The 5,914-nt window shown below is 43.5% G+C and overlaps 1 protein-coding gene across 1 annotated transcript in view; it reads left to right on the top strand.

Moving 5' to 3' along the window:
* Nucleotides 1–4,526: 4,526 nt before the first annotated feature.
* atg4da (autophagy related 4D, cysteine peptidase a) overlaps nucleotides 4,527–5,914 on the top strand; it is a 10,244-nt gene continuing 8,856 nt past the window's right edge. Inside the window, exon 1 of the mRNA XM_037674414.1 lies at nucleotides 4,527–4,890. The gene's annotated coding sequence lies outside the window, so the exon portion shown is untranslated. The remainder of the gene's footprint in view (nucleotides 4,891–5,914) is intronic.

The raw sequence follows: 5,914 nt of genomic DNA, 5'->3' as shown, positions 1-5,914 counted from the left end.
GAAGAGACACACACATGTCATGAAGAGACACACACATGTCATGAAGACACACACACACACTTAAAATTGTTCATTTGAAGTCCGTGCACGTTTTGTTGTCCGTGAAGCAGGACGCGACGTGTGTGTGTGAGTCTGGTGTGTGTGTTTCGCTCATTAAAGATGATCTGCAGCGCGGAGTGAGTGGCGGCTGCAGGATTGTTGCACACAAACGGTGAAAGTGAGGGTTGTTTCAGACGCAACATGAAAACTCTCTGATGTAGCACGAACTGTTAAAAGGGCTTCACAGCTGAACTCAACTTGATGCATACAGACATATTTTACTCTGAACTGAGTTCGTTTAAAAAGTATATCCATGGTTTGATCTAAACCACTGTTGGCTCAGCTGCCTTCAAACTCAGAGGAACAAGAATCAGCAGCACCGACTCTCTGGACTCTATAATCTCTTTGTCCATCGTCCTTCAGAGAAAATATTCTCCTCTTGTTCACATCACATCATTTAGGCTTTGTGGAAAACGACACGCCCAGAAAGTGGATTAAATTAATTCAGTCCAGAATAGTTGTTACATTAGCCGGTTCTGACTTGTGGTTCAGCCTCGCTGACACCTGGGACTGGTCCTGGGACTGGTCCTGGGACTTTACTGGTCCTGGGACTGGTCCTGGAACTGGTCCTGGGACTTTACTGGTCCTGGGACTGGTCCTGGGGCTTTACTGGACTGGACCTCAGCGTTGTCAGCACAGACTGCTGCTCTCGTGGTATCGACATGTATAGATGATAATTGCCTTATTGAAAGGCTGCACCACGGTGTTGTCTGAAGAGGGGTAAGACGTGCACATGCCAAGGACACAGCAATGCACAATCCGGGTCCCTCAGAGTCCTTCCAGAGGCGACCTGAAGTGCGCCCCTGTGTCCCTCCAGCCCGTGATGCCATGAAGAGTGTCGGTGTGTTTCTCTGCGACCTTGCTCTGATTGGTCCTCTCCACTAGGTTCAAACGTGGCGCTCATTTGGGATGTCGCAGAAACAAAATTACTCGTCATCAGTCCGTGCTTCCTCGTTATGGCCCTGCGCCAGATGCATCTCTGGCTTTAATGAAATCAGATGCAGAGTGGGATAACTAAAGCCCCTAAACCACAGGTCCTGGTCGGGTCGGGCAAAATTGGGCCTTATTAGGCCGGTACCGGTAGGACCGCTTCATTTTCCATATCCACAGTGCTCCTGTATGCTTTCAGTACTGGTTCCAGTGGGCGGGGCTCAAATTGAGGTCACGCGCCTCTCACCAGCTGGTGGCGGTGAGATGCTGAAACAGGTTTCAGTGCGAATTTAATTGGAAGTTTCTGGTAAATTAAAAACAATACAGATTATTAAAATGATCGAATTAAATATATATACATACATACATACATACATTATCTTTACCCACTTATTCCATTTTGGGTCATGGGGGTCACCGGTGTCCATGTCCAGCAATCACTGTGCGAGGGGCGGGGGCCCTGGACGGGTCGCAAGTCCATCACAGGGCTATATACTGTATAATTTTTTTTTAGGTTTCTGAGGTCCAGTGACTCCTCCCCCTGACCAATCAGTGACCAACAGTGCGCTGACGTCACGTTTTAGGTCCTACTTGAACTCACTGGAACCGCAGAGAAGTAGGTAGTAAAACCAGGCCGGTTCCACCGTAGAAGGCACTGTGGATAAAACACGGAACCGGCATGAGCATGTTAAAGCTGGCCCACGTAGCACCTGTGGATAAGGGGCAAAAGGGTCCCAGTACTGGCCCAGTATGGATGCCATGGAGTTCTGTAAGGCTTGGTGCACAGCACAATGATCCTCACTGGGTGGGGTCTGCCTTGAGCGACTGGAGCATTCATAGCGTGTGTGGTGGTCCTCGTGGGCCCACTGGTTCCAACATCAGGCCACTGTAACATCTGTACACCCCACATGTCAGACGGTGAATGATCTGACCCCTCTCAAGTGCTGCTAACATCCTCCTGTCTGCTGACCATCATCTAATGTCTTGACTGTTGAATGCGCAGGCAACTACCTGATAACACTTTCTCTACTCATGGTGCCACCTTCGATGGACTCTGTTGACACACGCCAGCTTCTTGTAAATCAACTTACTGCTGATTTGCTCATGCACCAAATTGTCCCGCTGCTTCACGGTGCTCCGCTCTCATCAGTGAGCGTCTTCTGACCCGTTCAGGTTCCACGTCAGCAAAAAGCAGACGGCATATATTGTATATTTGACAACAAGGCAGAATTTGAAATACTCAAAGTTTAACAGTTTAGGCGGCACCGCACTTTCATGTGTCCTCGGTGTTTAAATGACTCTCTTCATCTGTTCCTTTCCATTTGAGGCCCAGAGCGCAGTTTGGCTGTAAGAAGCCGACAGAACAACTTTGTCTGTGCAAAACTCCACCACGAGTGGCTACGAGCTGCAGTACGCTGCTGAAATCAGACCTCTGACCTTTCCAATATTATCACTTAATCTTTCATTAACATTAAACACGATGATGGAGCTCATGCAGCAATCGGTGTGATTTATATTCAACTCATGACTGCCTTCTGGTGGTTCACGGTGACTTCTGTTCAACGTACGGAACTCTTTACTGCACCATGGTTGTTATTAACTAATTATGCATTTATGGTTCTGATACAAACATTTGCAGTGATTAAACTTGAAAAATGCTTTATTTTCTCTTGTGTTTGTCACTTGACTGTTATTTATATCTTGGGGAATACATACTGACTTTGCAAAAATACTGCTGTTTATTAATTGTGACAGTTTTTTATACCTTGCTGTAATACTGAAGGCATCAGATCATCTCTAATCATATATTGTTTCCACCTGCAGGCCTTTTTATTTTCCACTCAGTGGTGTCAGTGTTGTATGTTTGAACATTGTTTTTAACAGAGTAAATGGTACATATGCACTTTATTTCATACTGTAGAAAAGAAATGTTCAGTTTGATGGCACTGCTTCTAAACTGCAGGAAATGAACACGTTATATGAAAACATTCCTCATCTCTGTTCGCTCAGAGCGGATCAAGCCACTGGGTTGAGTTTTTATTTGTGGTAGATGTGACTCAGATACAGACACCTGAAGTGCAGGATGTAGAATAAAGTTTTGTTCAAAACTTTCTGTTGTGTTGACTGTTTGTACTTGAATTAGCCTCAGTTCATTAACAGACCTACGGAAGTTATTAAACTATTTATTTGTAGTGTAAACTCTGGCACCTGGACCGGGAGAGGGTTCCTTCACAAAACTCTTTAAAACTGTCAACTTTCATAATTTGGCAGCACAATATAAGTACACCACACTAAATAAAGTTAAGCTCTTAAATTCTTATTTAATAAGAGTGAGGTAAGCGAGAAGAATGAGAATAAAAGTAGTCAGTTAAGATTTGACACCATCAGCTGTTACAAATCATGACGTAGAAACCAACAAATGATGGTTTAATGTCTCAATCTGTCTAATTACTGTTATCATTGTTGATCACTGTATTATAATGAGCTTTGTTAGATTTAGCTACTTGTTTACCTTAAAATATAAATATGGACAGATGCAAACACAGTTATCTTGTTTTATGGTTGGAACATTTTTACTGACACAGGAAATCTTTGAAGTTTAAAGGCTAATATCATGATGGATGTATAAAATGACTGTAAAGCTGACAGCTGCTGGTGTTTCAGTCTGTGGCCCATTAAGGAAATGAAGCAGGAAGTTTTTGTAATTTACCAGAAACTGAGGCCAAGAAAAGGGTTTGAGGCATTTTGTACATATGATTAAAAATGATCAACTCACGTTATTAAAGTAATAAATATCAGTTGCATTCAACTATTGAACTGTATTAGTCACAAAAAGTGATTCTGCTTCAGAAATGAAGTGTTGTTTATCACATTTGCACTTAGAAAACAAATCTTTTGTTGTGAAATTATGACGTTATAGCTGTTTTAGTCGAGCCTTGAGAATAAAATCTGCAGTCTCGTGAGATATTAAGCTCAGAATGTGCATTCAGGAGGACTCTCTGCTACTACCACAACACATTTTAAACCAGTTTGTTGATGGGCTTATCTTGTGCCAAGAGCTGCGGTGCTTTGAGATGCCTGGTCCAAGTTTTCACTCAGATGCTTTCAAAATCAACTGTGATATTCCAGTAATAATGTCAAAGGTGATTAGATCATGTCTAATCAGAGAAAGATTCATTGCTCACTTATCAAAGCTTTTCCTGTGTAGTGTTTTCTTGTCAAGAGCTCAGTCATTAACGAGTGGAAGAAGGCCACTTAAAATTATCTCTTAATTAAATTATAATTGGCAAAAACATTTTAGGTCGCCCTTTTATAGGCACAGTAACACACGTCACTTTAATGATATTATAATCATACTTGTACAGATGCAAATGTGTATTGTAATCTGTTTTCTTACGTAAAACGTAGCGCAGGTTGGAGTTACCAAATCAGCCAATAGCGCACCGCCCACAGAAAACTATCCAATCAAATCTCTTGGGCTGATTAATTTCAGCCAATCACGTGCTAGCAGGAAGCAATACAGGAAGTGAGTGCTGAGGGCAGAGGCGCTAAAGCCGTTCTGACCAAAGGATTAAAAATAGTGTATTTTTGTTGATTGTACAAATTATTAAAAGTGGCGAGATAAGCGGCGCATTTCATGGTGTTATTTTTTGTGCTTTGTTAAAAAACACGGAGCTTTTTTTTATTATATTTATCCTTTTTGAGCTAACGCCGGGGCTAGCGCTAACGTTAGCTTGTTGGGAGAGCTGCCTTCAACAGGCGCGTGCGTGGAAATGAGTGACCGTGGGACACGACACGGACTTGCCTCCACCTTCTGCTTCCACGGGCACGTTACGGAGACACGTTCAGCAGCAGCTAAAGGTGCGTTTTCCGTGAACATGTGTAACAACTTGTTTATTCGCAGGAGTTCGTCAGCAGTCTGTTAAAAACCGTCATCAGATGATCATCATCATCAGAAGATCATCAGATGATCATCATCAGAAGATCATCTGATGATCATCATCAGATGATCTTCTGATGACTTTCTGTCAAATGGTTGTCACATGACGCGCGTGTCTGTGCGCGCGCGTGTTTCCCATCAGTGTCTAGTTCCTGCTGAAGCTCGTCAGTTTCACGACAGGGCGGAAAGTGTCCGTCAGTTTCACGACAGGGCGGAAAGTGTCCGTCAGAGGACAGGTCGTGAATCAGTAAAGAATCATTGCTGGTGATGACGCAGGTTGTTGGGCTGCTGCAGGAAACGAGCTGTGAATAAAGTTCACCATTCACTCCTACACTTCACTGGTCGAACAAAAAGAATAAGGCCGTTAACAGTTTATAATCTCTTTTAGTCGTAGGACAGTTTGTCACATGGTGCGATTCAAACACTTCATATTAAATGTTAAAAAATCCATCCATTTACACACTTTGATCTTTTTGGGTCACTGTGTCAGAGGAGAGGACACCTGGACCGGTCTCCAGTCCATGACGGGGACACCTGGACCGGTCTCCAGTCCATGACGGGGACACCTGGACAGGTCTCCAGTCCATGACGGGGACACCTGGACAGGTCTCCAGTCCATGACGGGGACACCTGGACAGGTCTCCAGTCCATGACAGGGACACATAGAGACAATTTAGAGTTACCATCAGCCTAACATGCATGTTTTTGATCTGTGGGAGGAAACTGGAGCACCCGGAGAAAACCCACACATGCACAGAGAGAACATGCAAACTCCACCCGACCAGGATTTGAACTAGCGACTTGCTCGCTGAGAGGCAGCAGCTCTATCAACTGATCCACCATGTTAAAAATTAGATTATACATATATTTATATATACATACAAACAAACCGGATTCCAAAAAAGTTGGGACACTAAACAAATTGTGAATAAAAACTGAATGCAA

This window comes from Nematolebias whitei, chromosome 3 (genome assembly GCF_014905685.2).
Source record: "Nematolebias whitei isolate Nwh7 chromosome 3, NemWhi1, whole genome shotgun sequence".
NCBI classification, from domain to species: Eukaryota; Metazoa; Chordata; class Actinopteri; order Cyprinodontiformes; family Rivulidae; genus Nematolebias; species Nematolebias whitei.
Note: the sequence above shows the minus strand (reverse complement) of the source record. Positions and strands in the feature narration are given on the sequence as shown.